The sequence below is a fragment of the Anneissia japonica genome, unplaced genomic scaffold (genome assembly GCF_011630105.1).
Source record: "Anneissia japonica isolate Jap-2015-1 unplaced genomic scaffold, ASM1163010v1 scaffold287861_len940595_cov192, whole genome shotgun sequence".
Lineage (NCBI taxonomy): Eukaryota > Metazoa > Echinodermata > Crinoidea > Comatulida > Comatulidae > Anneissia > Anneissia japonica.
In genome coordinates, this window is record NW_022733264.1 from 921,085 (window position 1) to 923,636 (window position 2,552).

Genomic DNA, 2,552 nt, shown 5'->3' on the forward strand with positions numbered 1-2,552 from the left:
CACTCATTCCTCACTTAAATCACAAGTTAATTATTTGGTAGTTCCTCTTACAATTTGTCATATCTTGATGTCTCTTAAATTGTGAAGCATGCAGAACTTGGAAAGTTTTTCTGTTCTACCCAACAATATAAAAGTACATAATATTAATCGACAAACAAAAAATACTGTAAAACATCACCTGCATATTTATTTCCAAAAATAATGTATTCATTATTATACAAAACCCAGATATGGCATATTATTGCAGCTCCTTCCTTAGAGATTTTTCTCCCTTTTTTGAAATCTTACCACTTTCCCTCTTTACATTCATATATACCTGTCTCTTATACACATCTAGATGTGTATAAGAGACAGTAAATACCATGTATATTCAAACAAACAAATATAAACAAAACATTGACACATGCGCAGTTCATTTTCCATGGCTTGTTTGTGTGCGTGTTTGAGGAATTCAGGTAGATCTGTATTTAGCGAGGATATCCATGTTTAAAACGTCAAAATCGGCCTAAAATAACTGTTTCTTTCATCATTCGTAAGTATTGGCTTATTTCTATTGTAGCAACGAAAGTGATGTAAATAAATTGCAATTAAAAACAGTCTCGGTTGTCTCCTGTTAATGAAATTTAGTTCTATCGAAAGTAGAAAGCCGTAGCTTTTATTTGGTACACGAATTAACCGTGGCCGATCACGACCGGTTGAGGTAGGAAGAACAGAAAGTGACCCCGGAGAACTGTTGGACCGGAAGTCACCAGAGAATAAAGCTTGTTTATGTGGCCTCTCTATGTCGTGTAGGTTACTGATTTTTAGGCCTACCTAGGCCTAGTAATTTATAGTGCAGTACGATTTCGTCCAGGTCACAAATTGCTGACAGTGACGATTGTCAAATTTGACCCTTTTTTAAGTTATACAAAAATGGAAAAGAGACGTTTAGGCCGAGGCCTACTTACTTGTGTTGTTTAAATATGAACATACTGTATTTTTAGGCCAGGTTGAGGCCTAGCACAATCATGGCAGAGAGGTGCTTTCTTTCTTTTATTATTTAGTCCTTCCTATATTGTATATTATTATTGCTGTCATTTTCATAGAAAAGGAATTTCCTCACAGTTATATTATTACAGGTAAACAGGATTTAAGCTAATAATATTGTATAGAGTAGTTAGTTAATATTATAAAAAGTTACTTATTTTATTTAAAATGTAACCCTTTTTGGGTTTTTTTGTCAATAGACCTTACAGTAGTTCTTTCCACAGTAACTGCACACATATTTTATGTTGTGATTTTGCTATAAATATTTTTGTATCTTTTTTTTTTTAGAGTGATGAACGACGAATAGACGAATCGCCTCTTCAAAGAAGGAAGCCAGATCACGTGTGATGTACCGATTTTCCCAAACCAAACGGCTCTTTTCAGAGCCACCAAATTACAAATGAGATTTGAGGTTGCCTTCTCTGCTGATGTCATTATATTATTTATATTTCAAATACGCAATCACTCTCAAACAGATGAGGCTTGTCATGCCAAAACCGGCATCAGTGGCCAGAAAAAGAAAATAGAATTTTAAAAATATTCATATTCTCCACATTATAACCTTTAAAATAATTATGTTAACTGGAATCGGCTTACTATTGCCAAAGTTACGAGTAAAGGTATACAATACTGCCACATTGTATGCTGATTTCTTAGTTTAATATTTAGCGACAGTATGCATGTTTTGGGATGACAAGCCTCAAAATGATCTCACTCATTCCTCACTTAAATCACAAGTTAATTATTTGGTAGTTACTCTTACAATTTGTCATATCTTGATGTCTCTTAAATTGTGAAGCATGCAGAACTTGGAAAGTTTTTCTGTTCTACCCAACAATATAAAAGTACATAATATTAATCGACAAACAAAAAATACTGTAAAACATCACCTGCATATTTATTTCCAAAAATAATGTATTCATTATTATACAAAACCCAGATATGGCATATTATTGCAGCTCCTTCCTTAGAGATTTTTCTCCCTTTTTTGAAATCTTACCACTTTCCCTCTTTACATTCAGATATACTTTCAAAAAAGCATTGGCTCTAATTTTAATTAATCCAGTACTTCACTACAATATCAAGTAGTTGCTTCGATGCAGCGTCACAAAGAGTAGCCCTTGTTATTCTGCACCAATATGTTTGTACAGTTACTTTATCAACAATGTTGTTCAGCAAAACATCAAGATGGTTTGTAGTTACCATAGCATTGAACTTGTCAACTACTTGTCAACTACTTCATCAGTGACGTCAAAGCCAATTGAATGTAGCCCTTCATCCCTTTGATGGCATCATCTTCAGAAAATTTATTTGCTGGTCTATCAACGTCTGAAGAATAAAAATGTTTGTTTGTTAATAGTAAAACCAAATAAGAATAAATACATTACAGAATAAGTTTGTGGAAGGAGACCAAAATAAGTTTAGAATAACCAGTTCAATATAATCCAAAAATATAAAAACAATATATACATACATATATATACACACACACACACACACACATATATATATATATATATATATAT

At 32.7% G+C, this 2,552-nt stretch overlaps 1 long non-coding RNA gene across 1 annotated transcript in view; it reads right to left on the reverse strand.

Moving 5' to 3' along the window:
- Window positions 1–1,900: 1,900 nt before the first annotated feature.
- LOC117116152 overlaps window positions 1,901–2,552 on the reverse strand; it is a 1,229-nt gene continuing 577 nt past the window's right edge. The window contains exon 2 of the long non-coding RNA XR_004446685.1: window positions 1,901–2,355. This is a non-coding gene — a long non-coding RNA (uncharacterized LOC117116152). The remainder of the gene's footprint in view (window positions 2,356–2,552) is intronic.